Raw genomic sequence first — 20,432 nt, 5'->3', positions numbered from 1 at the left:
TGAAAAATAAATAAATCCATGCAGAAATGACCTCGCAGAAATATTGGAATTGCTAGACAACAACAAAAATATGAGGATCAACTCTTTCCCCTTCAGAAGAGATCCAAAATTTCTTCAAGGAGGATGCACAAGAAATAATTGCCTTGAGCATACAAAGGAAGAAGCCTGCCCAGCTGTTATTCCTCTTGCCTTCTCAGTGACATACACCCAAGAATAACACCAGGTCACACAGTACATTGCCATGCAAACTGATGGAAGGGAACCTCTGCCATCAGCATTGTAATGTGCACAGGTTTCTTTATGCTTGTCGGAGGAAACAACCAGTAATCCGGGCAATAGCAAACAGCACCTCAAAGTATCTTGTGTCATAGACAGCACTCATCGAAAATTTAAGCACAGTTACATCTACCTTGGAGAAATGAGATAAGAGAATTTGAGGAGATACCATTAAGTTACAAGCAGTGCGTACATGAGGAACAGCAAGAGGTTGTGCCATTGAAGAAGCAGGCATCTGGTGGCCAGAGGGAAAGTTTGCGATATTCTGCAGCTTCAAATCCCACCAATTCAGAGCCCTTGGAGCCTGCTTATAAGAAAAGTTTGCCGACTGTGCATATAGCTAGATGAGTGCCTTCAATGACTTCCTGGACTTTGGGGAATCCAGTGACATGATAAAAATCATACAACTAATGCTTTTCAAATGGGGAAAATAATGAATGAATTAGGATGACATGAGCAATGGTTCCTCAGTCACCTGTTTGATGTGCTGCAAATTAGCATCTATCCCAGATATCCCCACGAGGCCCTCTGAGCCAAAGACATTACAGTTGAAGGCAATGCTCTAACTGTGATGAAGGCAGTCAGAAAATCAGTCTACAGAACATGACATAGTTGTATAATTGCACCCTGAATGAAATGCCTTCAAAGGCAGTGACATTGCAATCAAAGCCTCGGTTTACTGGCGCAGTTGCTTAGTGTTTATGGGTATCATAGAATCCCTGCAGTGTAGATGGAGACCATTCAGCCCATCGAGTCTGCACCGACCCTTCAAATGAGCACTCTCCCTGTCCTTGTAACCCATAACCTAACCTGCATATCCCTGAACACTAAGGGTCAATTTAGCATGGCCAATCCACCTGATCTGCACATCCTTGGACTGTGGTTTGAAACCGGAGCACCTGGGGAGAATGTACAAACTGCACACAGTCACCCAAGGCCGGAATTAAACCCAGGTCCCTGGTGCTGTGAGGCAGCAGTGCTAACCACTGTGCCACCATGTCACCCGGTAGTATTAGATGTTCCTGGTTTATATCCTGGCTTCCCGCGTTTTCTTCCAGCAAACTCATGAGGAGACTATTATGAGAAAAATGAATATTTTGCCAACATTTTCTGAGTTTCCTTTTTTGTTTTTTCTTAATTATAGTTAAAATGCCACCTGCATCCATTTACTGCTGAGCCTGCTGCTGGAAAGACGCAACGTCAATAACAGCTCTTTGAAAGGTCAAACAAAGTGTCCTAATATGCCAACATTATGATTGGAAAGCTCAAGGACGAACCTACCACTAGAGCCAATAGATGAGAAATTGGGATCACTTGCTCCCAATGTTTGGGCACTGGAAGTGTCCCTAAAGTTTCAAAATGGCTAATGCAAGTGCTCAGTGAACGGCTACCAGAATCTTCCGAGTGGGCAGATCATGAAACCAGCCAGTTTGCAATACCAATTTGACTCAGTTGCGCCCATTAGAAGCTCAATGTTCCAACTGACGACCCTCGCTTAACCTCACACAGATGGACATGCAATAGGGCCCCTCTCAAACCAGTATTATTAATAAAGATCAACTACTTACAGGTTTCTTAATTTCTTCAAGCTGTCGCTATAATCCTGCGAGTATTCGATACTTCCCACAGCTCCTCAAAAGTTGCAGAAGTCTATAGGAAGTGGTGTGGCAGGTGCTGGAAGAGTTTTTGCTCACTTCAAGGTTTCTGCATAAACCAGCAGCTGCCTGACATGGGTGCACCAGTTAGCATTCCCTTCATGGAATATAACGTGAGTGAAAAGAGGCCACACACATCAGGAAGAGAGAGAGGGAGAGAGCGAGAGAGACTCATCGCACAAAACCCACTATCAAGTTAGTCTCAGGCTTGTCCATGTTCCTTGCCATTGACTGCAGGTTTTGCTGGTAGGCTCCCTAATTGCACTAAGCATTTTATTGTGTCTACCCATCAACAATCGTCTAGACGCTGCTCCATCCAAATGGTCATTCGAGTCCTTTGTAACAGAACTGTGACCTCGCCCTCAAGTGAGCTGGCACTTGCACTATCTTTGGTCCCTGCCCTTGCTACAGGTTCTCCACACAAGGAGATCCCACTATTGTGTTATCTTCTAAATTACACAGTCTCAGCTTCTGAGCTGATGACTGCCAAGGAATCGAATGATGGCCACTGCACGACCAGGCTGCGCTTCATGGGATCTGAAAGAACAGAGGCTCATGAATAAAGTTGTTCTTAAGAGAGGAGAAAAAAGCAAGAGGGGCATCTGCATCTTGTACATCAGAAAAGTTTAAGGGGCAAGGCGGTGGAGGAGTGGAATGTGAAAATGAAAATAGGGTATGAGGATGTTGTGAACTCTGATTTCAGTCCCACCGCTGGCCATAGGCTCACCAACAATGGCCAGCACGTCTCCTCCATGGGGATTATACAACAACACTTGTTCCCCTCCAGTTAGCTCCTGCTACCTCTGGTTGTGTGCACTTTTCCATCGATTGCCACCTTGCCGCTTGAATGTTCCGTGGATCCAGAGAGCGATGCCATCGGGAGCCTTAAACTCCTGACAAGTTCAAGACTTCTTGGAGGCATCCACAATCAAGACTTTATGGAGGCACATGATTAACGACATCATTGTCCGATCCAGAGACAAAAGGATGCCCTCATCGCGAAAAAGCTGATCAGTGCAGACAACTGCTAATCAGACAACCTCGGCGACCAAACTCCACCAGAAGCAGTGGAAGATGAAGAAACAGCTCAGAAAAAAGATCAAAGTTGAGCGACTTCAGGAGCCAAACGTACTTGTGAACTTCCAACAATGTATTCTTCAAAATCTCCAAAGCGTTAATTTGAATAGAGTGGAGAAACACTGGAAAGTGCTGAAGTCAGCCATCATCTCAAGCTGTGAAGAAACCATCAGCTACAAGGCCAGAAGCACCAAGGTTGGTTTGATGAGCACGACCACACCGTCCAAGACCTCATCCACAAGAAGAGGAAGGCTCTCCGCACCTGATGAAAAGACATCACCAGCAAGGCATAGAGCAGGTTTTTTCAAACTCAGGTTTGCGCCCCGCTGGTGGGTCACGGAGCAATCGGTCCCGCCGCTGCCACGGTGGGCTCGATCGCAGAAAAAGCACTGAACAGCCGTTACCGGCTTTTACATGCAGAATTGCAGCCTCGGCTGTCTTTTTAATGGAGATACAGATTAAGCTGCATGGAGTCTTCCGGCCAGAAGCAGCAGCAGAAAATAGGTCATGCACACTGCCGTAGAATTAACGGGTAGTGCCATCCAAGACATGCTTTTTCCGCCAAAGCAGACATGTTTCAATTTTGCAGCTGCTGGCAAGCAAGGCAAGTGAACTGTGAAGATAAATGTTTTTTTTTTAAAGTAAGAGACAGCCATAGGCAGTTTACCTATTGGACAGGAACGCACAACCGCATTTGCTGGAGAGAGCTGCTCAGGAGTCCAAGGCAGGACAGAGCAGAGCTAGTGTTAGAGCTCTAGGGCCTCTGGTTAACGGCCCTGAAAAAATAAACTTAACTCGAAACAAAGAAGTTTAAAGATGCTTTCTTGAGGTATGATTTTGTCAATTGTGACATTGTGAATAAGGAGGCAAAGCCCATGTGTGTTAGATGCAGGGAAGTACTGGCTAATGAGAGAGGTTTCAAAATTTAAAAGAGAAGTGATGGGTGAAAAATGTATTTTCCGGTTGAGCGCGGGGAGTCAGTTAGTAACCTAGGGCTGACTCCCAAGTTAAAAGACTACACTGCTACAGCTTACCTAATACACCCCATTAAAAACGTGCCAAAAGCCCATGAAGCTGTCAGCATTCTGGTGTAGCATCTCTGGCTTAGTATCCAGTGCTGAGTAAAACAAGCATTTTGTTGCAATTTCCCTTCACAACGACCTACATATGCGAGGTCGGTTATTCCGTTTTCATAAAGTTGAAGACGGCACAAAGAAACTGGCTGAAGTCTGCACCTGATAGACATATTGAACCGGATTCAAGTGGGATTGGATTTGATTTATTGTCACGTGTACCGAGGTACAGTGAAAAGTATTGTTCCATGTACAGTCCAGACAGATTGATCCATACATGAAAAAAATATAAGATATACATAAATATACAATGTAAACACATAGACACAGACATTGGGTGATGCATACGGTGTAGTACTGCTCCGTAGAGAAGATGTGTGAAGAGATCAGTTCAGTCCATAAGAGGCCATTCAGTACACTGGTAACAACGGGGAGAAGCTGTTTTTCAACCTGTTAGTGTGTGTTCACAGACTTCTGTATCTCCTGCCCGATGAAAGAAGTTGGAAGAGGGAATAACCCAGGTGGGAAGGGTCTTTGATTATGCTGCCCGATTTCCCAAGGCAGCAGGAGGTGTAGACAGAGTCAATGGATGGGTGGCAGTTTTGCGTGATGGACTGGGCTATGTTCACGATTCTCTATAGTTCCTTACGGTCTTGTGTCGGGCAGTTGCCATACCAGGCTGTGATGCAGCCAGGTAGGATGCTTTCAATGGTGCATCTGTAAAAATTGGTAAGAATCAATGTGGACATGCCAAATCTCCTTAGTTTCCTGAGGAAGTATAGGTGCTGTTGTGCTTTCTTGGCCGTAGTGTCGACGTGGGTGGACCAGATTTTTGGTGATGTGCACAACTAGGAATTTGAAGGTGTCAACCATCTCCACCTCGGCACCATTGAAGCAGACAGGAGTGCATACAATACTTTGCTTCCTGAAATCAATGACCAGCTCATTAGTTTTGCTGACATTGAGGGAGATTGTTGTCGTTACACCACTCTACTAGGTTCTCTATCTCCCTCCTAGACACTTGACTCATCGTTGTTCGAGATCCAACCCACTATGTCGTGCCATCAGCAAACCTGTAGATGGAGTTGGGGCCAAATTTTGCTGCACAGTAGTGTGTATATAAGGAGTGTAGCAGGGGGCTAAGTACGCAGCCTTGCGGGGCCCCAGTATTGAGGACTATCGTGGGTGAGCTGTTTTGTTTATCCTTATTAATTGTGGTCTATGGGTCAGGAAGTCGAGGATCCAGTTACAGAGGGAGGAGCCAAGTCCTAGGTTTTGGAGTTTTGATATGAGCTTGCCTGGGATTACGTTGTTGAAGATGAAGCTGTAGTCAATGAATAATGAAATAATGAATAAAAGCAAGATCACGAGGACCAAGCAGGCTCCCCTTTCGCATCACAGGTAAAGTGAACCAAGATCAGCTGGTTGTCAAAAGTGGGTTCCGGGAGAAAAAGTTTTTAAAACACTGGCATAGAGGAGAGACCAATCAGACGCGGTGGAGGTACAAAGAAGAACTAGGGAAATCAAGAACCAATGGTGGTCTGAGAAAGCCAAGGAGCTGTAACTCCTCACCAACAAGCACGACATCTTCAATGCCCCCAAGACAACATCCAAGTCCTCAAACCAGTGCACAGCAAGGATGGAACCCTCCTGAAAGACAGAGAAAACAGCCGCCTATGACGGAGAGAACATTTCAAAGAACTCCTAATCCCATGATACACAGATGAGGACCTATTCAAAAAAATCCCCCAACTCTCCATCAAATATGACCTTGGGCTCCCACCAAGTGTGGATGAAGTTGGGGCTGTCATTAAACGCATGAAGAATCGAAAAGCCACAGGGGTAGATGTGATTCCAGCGGAGGTTTGAGGAGAGATCACCTAGCATCTCCATCAGCTGTTCCTGAAAATTTAGGACAGAAAAGAAATCCCAACTTACTTCAGGGGTGCAACCATCTTCAAGAAAGAAAACACAGCGAACTGTGGAATCTACCGAGGAATCTCTTTACTCTCCATCGCCTGGAAGATCATTGCCCAAATCCTCCGATCTGACCAACGCTTTTGACTCAATCAGGAAGTGCTATGGAAGACCCTATCAAAGGTCGGCTGTCCAGAGAAATTAATCAACATCCTCCGACTCCTCCATGACATATATCGGCGAACATTCTCACCAAGGAAATAAGACAGAAACCGTAGGAGGTCAAGACTGGAGTTACGTGGGAATGCGTCATCGCCCCTACCCTTTTCTTCATCTTCACCACCACCATCCTTCACCCACATACTTCTCAATGGAGTGGACATCGTCTACAGGATGAACAGAAAACTTTACATCGCTCTCTTGGATGAGAATGTTATCTCCTTTCTCTGAAGAGAATCGCCACACCTTCACAGAAGCATTCCAAAGAATCAGTCTCAGCCTCAACCTCAAGAAGACTCGAGTCCTTTACCAAACCCGCCCCAAGACAAGGTCCAGTCTCCCCCTCCAACAAAATCTACAGTGGAACCCTCCCAAACGTGGAACATTTCCCCTTACTGGGGAGCCGCCTCGTACCCAAGGCTGATATCGATGCGGAGATCCAACATTGTATCCAATCCGCGAATACCGCATGCAGACACGCAAGGACGAGAGTCTTTGATGACCGCGATATCCGTGCTGATATCAAGATCCTCATGTTGTCCTCCCAACTCTTCCATGCAGCTCAGAAACTTGGACGACGTACAGGCGCCATCTCAAGGCACTGGAGAAGTACCATCAATGCTGTCCGAGATGGATTCGCCACATCAACTGCGAGAGCAGGCATACTAACATCAGCATCCTTGAAGGAGCCAAGAGCACCAGTATTAAGGTCATGATTATCTAAAGCCAACTCCGCTGGGCCAGTCATGTGCTTTGGATGCCAGAGTCCGACTGCCAAAGGAAACCTTCACCCAGCTCAAGGAAGTTCTGCACAAGTGGACAAAGAAACGCTTCAAAGACACCCTGAAGGCCTCCCTCAAGAAATGCAACATCGATGTCAATGCTTGGGAGACCCTTGGTCACAAGGGACCTACCTGCAGGAACCTCCTGATTGAAGGACACAATTCTTCGAGAACTCTCAACGGCAAGAGGAGGTCCGGAAAAGGAGCCCGAGAAAGGAACACCAGTAATCCCGAATCCAAGGACCAACCCCACCTCCCAGAAGCACCTGCCAAGTGTGCGGTCGAAGATGCGGCTCTAGGATTAGGCTCATCAGCCCGCAAGGACCCACAGAACCCACGACCTGTGACATGGAGTTTCTTTGGTGGACAATCGTAGTTGTTAGTGAATGATCGCCGAAAACAGAGATTGTGTGCTACCTTGTCCTGCAAAACAAAGTGTGCCAGTAAATATCGTACAATCTACTTGAATTATGTGGTCGTCACGGTTGAATAGCTGGCCTTGCATACAGCCCATGAGGTATGATTGAGAGATTTGCAACAGTGCGCAATGTGAGGGTGGGCATTTGAATGTCAGGTATGAGTCCAGATTGGTAGAGATTGTTGCTACGCGAGTGATGGGAGTGTGGTGAATTGCGTAGTGGCTGAGGCGAGTAGTGCGGTTGGTAGGATATAGAATTTGAAGATGCATTCACTGACATTGACAGCTGGTGTGAGACCACTGATCTATTTGCAACAGTGCATCCGGATCCTCAGGATATAACTCCTGACAATGACCTCCAGGGCTATCTGTTCCAACTGTCTTCTGAGCTCATGTCTGGAGGCCTCCTGCCCCACTCCCCCTCAGATATAGCACATTTCTCCTACTCCGAGGTTTCCACTGCAGCATTTAGAAATCTTGGAGCCCGTTCTTCCTAGCTGTGCCAAGCTTTAATTTTTCCCAGGACCATCTCCTGCATTACCAGCAGCACATGCTCCAACCACAGTGCACCACCTCCTTAAACAGTGCAAACTAGCATTAGGCAATGCAGGCTAGCTGCAAGTAGTAGCCACTCATGATGTGCAGCCAATCAACAGCACAGCTAGCACTGGCTGGATGCGAAAAATATTGAAATGATTAGTGCAATTTATTGTCCGTCGCAATTGCCACACGCATTTTTAGGGTACCATCAAATGTATCTCTAAATATGTCTAAGGCAGCACGGTAGCAAAAGGTGATAGCACTGTGGCTTCACAGCGCCAGGGTCCCAGGTTCGATTCCCTGCTGGGTCACTGTCTGTGTGGAGTCTGCACGTTCTCTCCGTGTCTGCGTGGGCTTCCTCCGTGAGGTACCCTCAATAATGATGCTTAGAGATTAAATTGTAAAGAAGGCTTTATTAGACTAATAACTATACTACAGCTAGAGACGAGAGCTGACTGTTACACAGACCATGAGGCAGGCCTTTATGTATGGCTCCCAGATGGGCGGAGCCAGAGGCGGAGTCCCCAGGGTTCCAAGCCCGGTCTTAAAGGGGACATCACCTTACATGATGATAAGGCAGTAACCGTTCATCACACTCCGGGTGCTCCGGTTTCCTCCCACAGTCCAAAGAAGTGCAGGTTAGGTGGATTGGTCATGCCAAATTGCCCTTAGTGTCCAAAACGTTAGGAGGGGTTATTGCGTAACGGGGATAGGGTGGAAGTGAGGGCCTAAGTGAGTCGGTGCAGACTCGATGGGCCGAATGGCCTCCTTCTGGACTGTATGTTCTATGTTTCTGGGGTCGCTCTACCTGCAGATTGGAAGCAGGCTAGAACTACCATCTCTCCTGCTCCAGGTTAAAAATCCCTTCCTAGGTCCCAGGGCCCAAGTTGCTTAAATGACCACAGTAGACCACCAGTGTGTGTTTGCGGGGACAATCATAGAATTTACAGTGCAGAAGGAGGCCATTCGGCCCATCGAGTCTGCACTGGATCTTGGAAAGAGCACCCTATCCCCATAACCCAGTAACCCCACCCAACACTAAGGGCAATTTTGGACACTAAGGGCAATTTACCACCTAACCTAGATGTCCACCTAACCTGCACATCTTTGAACTGTGGGAGGAAACCGGAGCGCCCGGAGGAAACCCACGCGCACACGGGGAGGATGTGCAGACTCCGCACAGACAGTGACCCAAGCCGAAATCGAACTTAGGACCCTGGAGCTGTGAAGCAATTGTGCTATCCACAATGCTACCGTGCTGCCCAATGGGTTTGACAAACCCAATTGGGTTTGACAAACCCAATCAATGATACTAAATGGATCAGTGACCCAGATCCATTCTCTCTGAACTCCTGATACCCAAGACTATCAGTAAAAAAAAATAGCCTCCACATCTTTGGCTCCTAAGGGATCATTCTGCTTCTAGGATTGATGATTATTTTAGATGAGGTAGCATTTGGGGCCACTAAGCTTTTTCCAAGGCATAAAACAGGCAAAATCTACTGGTGAAGCCCTGGGTGCCCCTTTGACATGAAGAACGAGAAAGGTCTACCTGTGATTGCCCCAAGCAGAATCGCAAAAAAGGCCAATCAATACAGGGCAGAATGCCAACAGGACAAGGTTCTGCCCCAAATTCCAGAGTCTCCTGCACAGAAATTATAATGTTCGGATGGCCGTGAATTGTCGGGACAGAAAGCGGATTGGTGTTGGTTTACCTACTATTTCCTGCAGAAATTGGATTCAGTTTGTTCACTGAAGAATGTCTGTCATTTTTTCCAGAGAAGTGTGTTTATCTCAATGTCTGCAAACAAGACATTAAAAGGATGTCACTCAGCTGGTTCTCTGTTTTTGAAGTTTGACAAACCCATTCCGACTACCATTTTGTTGGACGAGTTTAAATCGTCTCAATTCTGCTCGTCTAAACTATAGCCCTTCTTCAATAAACTTATTCTATGAGCGAGGTCCTCTTCCCCACCCACAAATCTTAATTGTTTTGATTTTAATTTCAGCTGCAATGGAGAGCTGTTTCAGTGCCATTATATACAGCTGAAGCGGAGACAGTATTTGCCTTTCCGATAAAGTTCAGTTTCCTCTCTTCAGGACAGGCCTTAACAGTTTATGCTGTACATAATTAACTTTATTACAAGTTCAAATTTATTATATTTGGAGACTTGGGAGTGAGTTTTTGACAGTAGGAAGTAATTATTTTTTATCAAAGTAAAAAAAAATATCTTTTTAACTTGTTAAAAATAGAGATGTTGTAGTGGATGTTAAGCTTACTGAATGTGTGACATACAGGATGTGGGTCATCTTGGATCTGCAAAGAATCCGGGGGGAGTACGCCTTCATGAATACGAAGTAATTGTCTCCCTCAAGAAATAAATTCCGAGGCTAAATAGCCAACTAGCTACCCAGCATACTATACACAAGCAGGATAAGTGTCTCGAAGGGATTGTTCATGAGTTGTCTTCATCGAAACAAGAGCCAACATAGCAAACAGTAACACAGTGGCTGCAATCAATGAGGCATGCAAAGATTATAGAAAAGAAACCGAGGGACCAGTGGAGAAAGTGTCCAACAGAGTTTCATTCCTGGGGATGGACAGAATATAAAAGTCGGGGGTGATATCCATGAGCATGTCAAGAAGCAGAGCAAGTAAATGGTTGATCAGTGGGTACAGGGAACAGGTAATGTCGGAATGTCCTATATTGTTTGTCCTGTGAATTCTGATTCTCCTCTCACTACCTCAGGATTGTATCCATAAGTCAAGTCCTGAACCTTGATAACCAAGAAGATTCAGCCTAATCCAGACTCCTGGTCACGTTTGGAGCAGTATGTTACTCTATAGTAAGAAAATCCATCAAAGGATGGTGATGGAACTGGTTAAGATAACAAATCCTCTCACAGGTATACTGCAAAATTCACTGCAATCAGGCAATATCCTACTGGATTAGAAAGCAGGAAATGTGAATCACTTTCATCTTTAAAAACAGCGGAGGAATGAAACCTTAAATTACATGTGAAACTTACCACAATTGAGGGGGAAATGTTTTTTGACCCATTCATGAGAGATGGGGTAAGAGACCTTGAATGGACAAAGTCTATTGTATTAAAGTGACCAGTGGTTGAGGAGCAGGTTATATATCTGACCAATTTATTGAACTTAGAATCATAGAATTTACAGTGCAGAAGGAGGCCATTTGGACCATCGAGACTGCACCGGCCCTTGGAAACAGAACCCTACTTAAGCCCACACCTCCACCCTATCCCCATAATCCAGTAACCCCACCTGACATTTTGGATACGAAGGTTTTTTTTAGCATGGCCAATCCACCTAACCTGCACATCTTTGGACTGTGGGAGGAAACCGGAGCACCCGGCAGAAACCCACGCAGACATGGGGAGAAAACTCCACACACTCACCTGAGGCCAGAATGGAACCCGGGTCCCTGGCGCTGTGAGGCAGCAGTGCTAACCACTGTGCCACCGTGCTGGGAGCATGGCTCCTGGTAGTAAAAGGGCATGGCCCTAGTCTGCTAGGCATGACTGGCTCAGGGAAATTCTCTTTTGAGTTCTGGTAGATGGGCAGGGGGAGGTTCTGGTAGATTTTTTTTTGGGCGGGGGGGGGGGGTGGATTGCAGACATATGAAAATAAAATACTGCAGATGCTGAAAATCTGAAATAAAAACAAAAGAATGCTTGAATTGCTCAGCAGGTCAGGCAGAATCTGCTGAGACAGAAACATTGCCACTCCTTAAATGATTCATGCTAGGATTCATCAGTTTTCTTTTGGATCAGTTAGTTTCTGAATCAAATTTGGGGAAAATCTTTACAATATCAAAGAGGGGAAAGATTTGGAAAATGAAAGTTAACCCACCCACATTCCAACTTGACTGCCTCTTGCTCCAGAGTCACGAACATCTACCCCTACATTGTAAAAGGTATGCCTGTCCAGAAAAAGCAGGGCAAATCCGTTCTGGGCAATTACTACACTGGTCTAATGCCGCTCATTAGGAAAGTGAATGAAGATGTCATTGACAGTGCTATTACGCAGCATTCGTGCACTAATTATCTGCTCACCAATGTTCCATTCAGACCTTGCCAGGACCATTCGCCTCCAGACCTCATTACAGAATTGGTCCAAACATGAACAAGAGTTAATTCCAGAGGTGAGGTGACCACCCTTGGCACTGCTGAGGAAAATACCTTCCTTCCTCATCATGTCAGAAATATGGATGTTCACTGATGTGCACAGCATTCAGTGCCATTTGCTACTCCTTAGATAACAAAGTAGACTGAGCCCACATGCAGGAAAACCCTGGACAACATTCAGGCTTGGGCTGATAAGTGGCAAATAATATTCAGGCTACATGAGCTCAAAGCAAGGACCAGTTCCAACAAGAGAGTCTGGCTACTTCCCCTTGATGTTTAACAGAATTACCATTGGCGAATCCCCCACTATCAACATCATTGACCCAAAATGTAACTCGGCCATCTCATCCACTGTTGATAAGGCACAAGTCAACAGTATGATGGAATATTTCCCACTTGCATGGATGAGTGCAGCTCCAAAAACACTCAAGAAGCTCAACACCATTCAGGACAAAGCAGCCACTTGACTGGTACCCCATCCACCACGTTAAGCATTCACTTCCTCCACTGGCAGTATATTGTGACTACAGTGTGCAAGGCACACTGCAGCAACTTGCCAAGTCTTCTTCGACAGCACCTGCAAAAACTGCGATCCGTGCCACCTAGAAGGACAAGGGCAGCAGGTGTATGGAAACACCAATGTCTGCCAGTTTCCCTGTAAGTCACAAACCAGTCTGACCTGGAAATATATCTCCATTCCTTCATTATTGCTGGATCAAAATCCTGGAACTCCCTCCCTAACAGCAGTGTGGATGTACCTACACTACAAGGACAATTGCGGTTCAAGAAGGTGGCAAACCATCACCTTGTCAAAGGCAATTAGAAATAGGAATGGGAACTAAGTGTTGGCTCTGGCAACGACAACCACATCGCACAAACGATGAGAAATAATCTGACCCGTACCATCTTCTTTGGAACAGCTTTCATTTTTGGTCATACATTTTTTAAATACTTTTGCAGGATGTGGGCAGTGCTGGCAACTTCTGCATAGTGGTTTGGTAATTTTCCATATTAAATATACAACTGAAATGGAAGCTGTCGGTGATACATAATGAAGCACATTGACATTGACTACATCTAGGTTATTAACAAAATGATTCCAATATATTGTTCATATAAATAAAAACGGCATTACATTTTGGCATATATTTTTGTTTCCTGGTTCTGGAGCTACAATGCTCTACTTCAAACATACAGTTTTTCAGTAAGTACTGTTCTGCTCATTCACAAATACTATAAATGAATCTTACCTCTGCAATAGCTTGACGGTATTTTGTAATCATGGAAACCTGTGCAACAAAAGAACAGACTTACATGTTTCAGGTGTTCAAAATAAAAACTGATTGTTTTCCAAATTTACCCTCAACTTTTGAATCAATTTTCCCCTGGTTTCTAACATAAAATAAAAGTGAAAAAACCCAAATAATCTATGTTTTAAATCAGCAAAGAATTGACTCACGACGCAGACAAATGGAGTTCAACAGAGATAGGTATAAAGTCCTGAGATAGGTAGAAGGAGAGAGTATGGGTATTACATATTAAAAAGCAACATGCTTGAAGTAACCAAGCAGGGAACGTTTCTGGAGATAGGCTTTTAACAAATACTCATTTAAAGGCCACTAACTCCCACAACTACATTTCCTCACACCTGGCAAGGATTCTATTCCATTCTCCCAGTTTCTTCGTCTACGTCACATCTGCTCTGACGATGCAGCCTTCCATGCCAGCGCCTCTGGAATGTTATCTTTTCCCCTCTACTGTGGTTGACTGGTGCCTCGACTGTACCCATTCCATTTCCCACACTTGCTCTCACCCCTTCATCTCCAGTTCAGAACCACAAGAGGGTTCCCCTTGTGCTTGATGCTGAACAGCCAGCCCCCATATTCAACAGATCATGCTCTGCCATTTCCATCATCACCAAACACATCTTCCCCTGCCCTTCCCTTTCAGCATTCCGAAGGGACCGTTTCCAGCGTGACACAAACCCTATCACCCCCCCAACACCCTGCCCCTTCCCAAGGCACCTATCCATGCAAGTGCAGCGAGGCATCTGGATGGAAATTGACCCACTGAGTAGACGCAGCATGGGTTCCTAAAGGGCAGGTCGTGCCTAACTAATTTAGTGGACTTTTTTGAGGACATTACCAGTGCGGTAGATAACGGGGAGCCAATGGATGTGGTATAGCTGGATTTCCAGAAAGCCTTTGACAAGGTGTCACACAAAAGGTTGCTGCATAAGATAAAGATGCATGGCATTTAGGGTAAAGTAGTAGCATGGATAGAGGATTGGTTAATTAATAGAAAGCAAAGAGTGGGGATTAATTGGTGTTTCTCTGGTTGGCAATCAGTAGCTAGTGGTGTCCCTCAGGGATCAGTGTTGGGCCCACAATTGTTCACAATTTACATAGATGATTTAGAGTTGGGGACCAAGGGCAATGTGTCCAAGTTTGAAGACGACACTAAGATGAGTGGTAAAGCAAAAAGTGCAGAGGATACCGGAACTCTGCAGAGGGATTTGGATAGGTTAAGTGAATGGGCTAGGGTCTGGCAGATGGAATTACAATGTTGACAAATGTGAGGTTATCCATTTTGGTAGGAATAACAGCAAAAGGGATTATTATTTAAATGATAAAATATTAAAACATGCTGCTGTGCAGAGACCTGGGTGTGCTGGTGCATGAGTCGCAAAAAGTTGGTTTACAGGTGCAACAGGTGATTAAGAAGGCAAATGGAATGTTGTCCTTCATTGCTAGAGGGATGGAGTTTAAGACTAGGGAGGTTATGCTGCAATTGTATAAGGTGTTAGTGAGGCCACACCTGGAGTATTGTGTTCAGTTTTGGTCTCCTTACCTGAGAAAGGACGGACTGGCGCTGGAGGGAGTGCAGAGGAGATTCACTAGGTTAATCCCAGAGCTGAAGGGGTTGGATTACGAGGAGAGGTTGAATAGACTGGGATTGTACTCGTTGGAATTTAGAAGGATGAGTGGGGATCTTATAGAAACATATAAAACTATGCAGGGAATAGATAGGATAGATGCGGGCAGGTTGTTTCCACTGGCGGGTGAAAGCAGAACTAGGGGGCATAGCCTCAAAATAAAGGGAAGTAGATTTAGGACTGAGCTTAGGAGGAACATCTTCACCCAAAGGGTTGTGAATCTATGGAATTCCTTGCCCAGTGAAGCAGTTGAGGCTCCTTCATGAAATGCTTTTAAGATAAAGATAGATAGTTTTTTGAAGAATAAAGGGATTAAGGGTTTTATGGTGTTCGGGCCGGAAAGTGGAGCTGAGTCCACAAAAGATCAGCCATGATCTAATTGAATGGCGGAGCAGGCTCGAGGGGTCAGATGGCCTACTCCTGGTCCTAGTTCTTATGTTCTTATTAACACCTGCCCTTTAACCTCCTCTCCGTACCATCAAATGCCCCAAAAACACCTTTCCACTGAAGCAGCAATTTATATATACTTCTTCCAATTTATTATATTGCACTCACTGCTCACAATGCAGTGTCATACACTGGGATCAAATGCATATTGGGTGACTACTTTGCAGAACACCATCGTTCAGTCTGTAAGCATGACCCAGAAATTCCAGTGTGTTATAACGCCCAAGAGACCCATAATGACGACCCAATTAATCTCCCCGTGAGCCACGTGGAGTACACGCTCCCCTACTGAGGGTGGGGGCCCATCAGCGGGATAGTTAACTCTGGACATTAAAAGCCGGCCCGGGTAGGAGCCGAGCTGCAGAGTAGACCAGGCTGGGACTGGACTGTTACGTGTATATACTTTACTGTGGCAATAAACCATTTGTTTTAACTCACCTTCCAGGGCTCCTCTGTGACTACTAAACAGTGGCTTGTCATTTTGATCCTCCATCTTGTTCTCACACTGTCATCTCTGTCCTCGACCTACTGCAGTGTTTCAGTGAAGCTCAATGCACGCTCGAGGATCAGAACCTAACCTTTTAATTAGGCACTAGTCTTCTGGACTCAACATTGAGTTTAACAATTTTAGACCATAGTCTCTGCCCCACTAATTTGCCTCATTTTCTTTGCATGCATCGGTCTTAACTGTGTTTTTCTCAGTTTAGCTTTCAGACTATAGGTGTTCATTATTCTGAGACTTACACCTCTTCTGAAGCCATTGTTTATTTATTTTCCTGTCCTTTGGCTCTGTACCACAAACTCTTACCCCACAAACTCTTTTGTCATTTAACTTCTCCCAGCTTCTGCCTCATCACAGACCTTCCCTTTTGTTTTCCAACCGTCTCCAATTTCACCTCCGAAATAAAAGCTATTATTTTTCTTCCATTTTCCAGTTTTGATTTTAATTTGACTTATTGTCACATGTATTAGTATACAGCGAAAAGTATTGTTTCTTGCATGCTGTGCAAACAATGCATACCGTGCAAACAATGCATACCATACAAACAATGCATACCGTACATAGGGAAGGAGACTGCAGAATATAATGCTACAGTTATAGCAAGGTGTAGAAAAAAGATCAACTTAATATGAGGTAGGTCCATTCAAAAGTCTGATGGCAGTAGGAAAGAAGCTATTCATGAGTCTGTTGGTACGTGACCTCAAACTTTGGTATATTTTTCCTGACAGAAGAAGGTGGAAGAGAGTATGTCCGGGGTGCGTGCAGTCCTTAATTATGCTGGCTGCCTTTCCGAGGCAGCGGGAATTGTAGACAGAGTCGATGGATGGGAGGCTGGTTTGCGTGATGGATTGGGCTACATTCACGATCTTTTTTAATTTCCTGCGGTCTTGGGCAGAGCAGAGTCCATACCAAGCTGTGAAACAACCAGAAAGAATGCTTTCTATGGTGCGTCTGTACAAGTTGGTAAGAGTCGTAGGTGACATGCCAAATCTCCTTAGTCTTCTGAGAAAGTAGAGTATTTAGTGGGCTTTCTTAACTATAGTATCGGCATGGGGGGACCAGGACAGGTTGTTGGTAATTTGGACACCTAAAAACTTGAAGCTCTCGATCCTTTCTACTTCTGAAGGGTCTAGTTCTGAAGAAAGGACACAATCTGACACACCATGGTCCCAGGTTCGATTCCCCACTGGGTCACTGTCTGTGCGGAGTCTGCACGTTCTCTCCGTGTCTGCGTGGGTTTCCTCCGGATGCTCCGGTTTCCTCCCACAGTCCAAAGACGTGCAGGTTAGGTGGATTGGCCATATTAAATTGCCCTTAGTGTCCTAAAAGGTCAGGAGGGGTTATTGAGTTACGTGGATAGGGTGGAAGTGAGGGCTTAAGTGGGTCGGTGCAGACTCGATGGGCCGCATGGCCTCCTTCTGGCCTGTATGTTCTATTGAAACACTCCAGCCGGGTCTGGATGCTATTATAATGCCATTAAAGGGCTTCCCCGTCACGTGTACCACCCCCCACGTAAGGATCAGACTCTCGTTGACATGGCGTCTAGTCAGAGAGGTTTCAAAGTTTCTTAAAACAGGAATCAGGCGGAGGGAAGCTGCCAGGGGCGAATGGGTAAGTATAGCCCCCAGTGGGAGAGGGATATGCCAGGACAGTACCCTGGCACTGCCCCTGATCTCAGACTTCCCAGCATTGCTGGCTTTTTCCATCCTCTCCACCACCAGCCTGCAGAATAGGCCATGTATCCATTTTTCTGTACAAAGTGGTGATTTTCAGCTGTGCAGCGACAAGCTGCATGCTGGTTTTCTCGCGTCAGCCAGCACTGTGTGCAAAAAGGAGAAAATATCACCTAATATTTCTCTTTATCTACAAATGCTGCCAGACCTGCTGCATATTTCCAGCATTTGATTTTATTTCTGTTTAATTTAAAGTATATGTGAATTTGGATGACTAGGTCATTTAAAATTCAGCTTTTTCATAGGCAGTGAAGAAAGTAAACAAAATATGGCAACATAAAGCTCAAAGTGTGACTTAAGACTAAAGAGCTAATGCTTAAGCTATCGTTGTCGAGACAACATCAGGAGTGTGGATGACTTATAGCTCCCATGTTACAGGAAAGGAATAATGTCCAGATGAAAGTTAAGAAGCAGAATCCTAAAATTAGAGGTCGAGTTATAGAGGGTGATTAAGATAGCGTTCAATATTTTCACTGGCTTGGATGGTTTGGATCAAGGAAGATTATTCCATCAGGTACAGAATGTGAGGACTCAGAATCTCAAGTGTAAAAGGGACTTTGAAAAAAGATTTCTGAGGCAACCTTTTTCAGTAAAAAACCTGCTGTGAAGGTGACTGAACAAGTAAGCCTTGGCACAAAAGCAGAATCTTTCAGATTTCCATCTTCTGCAGTAGAAAGAGAAAACGATGGAAATACTCAACAGTCCCTGTTGTGGCACAGGAGACATTACCAGCAGCAAAGTTGTCCCACGATCCACTAGCTGGTGAAACTGCTTCAGTGACATTGGTTGAGGGATAAATAGTGGCCAAAGCACAGGAATAAAACTGCTGCCCTCCCACCCACTGTAGCCTCCGTCCTAGATGTTTGTGTTCCAGTCTCTGGAGCGAGAACTGAATCCATAACTAACTGAGTCAAGAGGAAGGACTGGCGAGCCACTGTTGACAAGACCGGAACCATTATTAATTGGCATATTGAGCGCAGGGAATGACCAACAACCATGATTTCATGCAATACTAAAGATGTAAATAAAGCAGTCAGCGCGGTAAACACAGCCTCTCATATTCTGCATGGGTAACAGTTAAGAAGGGTACTTGCCGCTGTTTACCTCAGTTAAAGCCATTCACTGATCAACAATCATTTACTTGGTGCTTTGGTGAATCTCCCGCCTGTCGGCCGGGGTTCTGTTCCCGCCCCCTTGCCCAGCCAATCACAGCCTTCTTCCGCACCCAGCCAATCAGAGCCTCCTTCCGCGCCCAGCCCAACCAATCATAGTACTCTTCTGCGCCCAACTAATCACAGCCTCCTTCACCGTCCAGCCCAGCCAATCACAGCCTCTTCCGCGCCCAGCCACTCACAGCCTCCTTCCGTGCCCAGCCCAGCCAATCACAGCCCCCTCCCGCGCCCAATCTAGCCAATCACAGCCTCCTTCCGCGCCTAGCCCAGCCAATCATAGACTCCGCCCCGCCCAGCCTAACAATCACAGTCTCCGCTGTTCTCGATTGGCTACATAGAGCCACGTAAGTCGAGGCGGGAACAGCATGGTTCGAACTGAATTAAAACAGTGTCCGGTTGTAGCAAGAATATGATAAGCAAGAATATGATAAGCGCAAATATGCTGCAAGAAAAATCAAACCCATTGTTATATTGAAAATGTCTTGTACACAAAAATTGGGAGAAGTTTAAGTTATTGCACAGTAAATAAACAGAACAATCTTATGAAATGAGCATTCCTGAACACCACAGTGGTATGTACGTGCAATAGAAATCTTAGAATGATGCAACAAGTACAAACTTCTGAACAATTTACTTTAGGTTTTAAATGTGCACCATTGTAAGTCCTAATATTAATAGATATTTATTTAAAAATAACCAAAACGGCTTGTATTTATATAGTGCCGTAACATAATAAAATATCCCAAGACACTTCACAGGAACATTGTAATAACCATCACAAGACCCACAAGGATGACCCGATTGATCTCCCTATGGGGAAGCCCATCAGCTGGTATTCTTAGAATCAGCCCTTAAAAGCTGGCCCAGATTGGGACTGGCATAATTGATAGTCCCGGTTGGTACCTATGTGGAATGCGTAGCGTTGCGGCTTTTTCTTTTCGTTAAAAATAAACCTGTTTGAATCACCTCGGATCTCCTGAGCTTTTATACTGGCGACGAGGAAAAACTATGACTGCAATTCTCGATGTCCAGACCGCCGTTGAATTCCTCAGCACGATAGCAATACTGCTTTTGTCACTGCCTTTGATGCAGGTGTGGATGATTGGGCCCAGTGTACTGGTGCGGTATTTATTCCAGGTGAATGGTATCGTAGGAGACAACCGGCAAAAGTTAATGGATAGCACAATTGCTTCACAGCTCCAGGGTCCCAGGTTCGATTCCGGCTTGGGTCACTCTCTGTGCGGAGTCTGCACATCCTCCCCGTGTGTGCTTGGGTTTCCTCCGGGTGCTCCGGTTTCCTCCCACAGTCGAAAGATGTGCAGGTTAGGTGGATTGACCATGCTAAATTGCCCTTTGTGTCCAAAATTGCCCATAGTGTTGGGTGGGGTTGCTAGGTTATGGGGATAGGGTGGAGGTGTGGACCTTGGGTAGGTTGCTCTTTCCAAGAGCCGGTGCAGACTCGATGGGCCGAATGGCCTCCTTCTGCACTGTAAATTCTATGATTGCCTGCAGAGCCTTTTCTATTGGTTATAAA

At 45.4% G+C, this 20,432-nt stretch overlaps 1 protein-coding gene across 2 annotated transcripts in view; it reads right to left on the bottom strand.

The window, feature by feature from the left end:
* fancl (FA complementation group L) overlaps positions 1-18,919 on the bottom strand; it is a 103,530-nt gene extending 84,611 nt beyond the window's left edge. The window contains exons 1-2 of one of the 2 annotated variants that reach the window (XM_072507816.1): positions 18,831-18,919; positions 13,360-13,398 (exon numbers count right to left, since the gene is read on the bottom strand). The gene's annotated coding sequence lies outside the window, so the exon portion shown is untranslated. Of the gene's footprint in view, positions 1-13,359; positions 13,399-18,820 lie in introns of both variants that reach the window. The other variant, XM_072507817.1, reaches the window with a different exon arrangement.
* Between the last annotated feature and the right edge of the window lie 1,513 nt (positions 18,920-20,432).

The sequence above is a fragment of the Scyliorhinus torazame genome, chromosome 1 (assembly GCF_047496885.1).
Source record: "Scyliorhinus torazame isolate Kashiwa2021f chromosome 1, sScyTor2.1, whole genome shotgun sequence".
In the NCBI taxonomy this organism is placed as follows: Eukaryota; Metazoa; Chordata; class Chondrichthyes; order Carcharhiniformes; family Scyliorhinidae; genus Scyliorhinus; species Scyliorhinus torazame.
The sequence above is the reverse complement of the archived record's forward strand: the minus strand, read 5'-3'. Positions and strand labels throughout refer to the sequence as shown.